Genomic DNA, 293 nt, shown 5'->3' with positions numbered 1-293 from the left:
GTCAAAATGAGGATCCTCGCAGCACACAAAGATACATTCAGGGAAGAATAGATGCTCGTTCCAGGGACAGCCCACCTCAACACATCAGACAAACACAGTGCTTTTACAAGTGAGGAAACATGCTGAAAAATCCTTTGCCAAAGGTCATACAATTTAATGGTGAAAAGTGGAAATAAAACAAAGAATTTGATTTTTTTTCCATTATTGATCTTTGCAAACAGATAACTGTAAAAAAAGAACTATCTAAATTCTTCCCTTTTCTTACCAATGAAAATATTAAAAATTGCAATCTA

The 293-nt window shown here is 34.1% G+C and overlaps 1 protein-coding gene across 1 annotated transcript in view; it reads right to left on the bottom strand.

Moving 5' to 3' along the window:
• The window catches only part of LOC105805029 (chromosome unknown open reading frame, human C12orf4), a 50,053-nt gene that overhangs the window by 36,370 nt on the left and 13,390 nt on the right, over nt 1-293 (bottom strand). The window lies entirely within an intron of this gene.

The sequence above is a fragment of the Propithecus coquereli genome, unplaced genomic scaffold (genome assembly GCF_000956105.1).
Source record: "Propithecus coquereli isolate 6110/MARCELLA unplaced genomic scaffold, Pcoq_1.0 Scaffold124, whole genome shotgun sequence".
NCBI classification, from domain to species: Eukaryota; Metazoa; Chordata; class Mammalia; order Primates; family Indriidae; genus Propithecus; species Propithecus coquereli.
The sequence above is the reverse complement of the archived record's forward strand: the minus strand, read 5'-3'. Positions and strand labels throughout refer to the sequence as shown.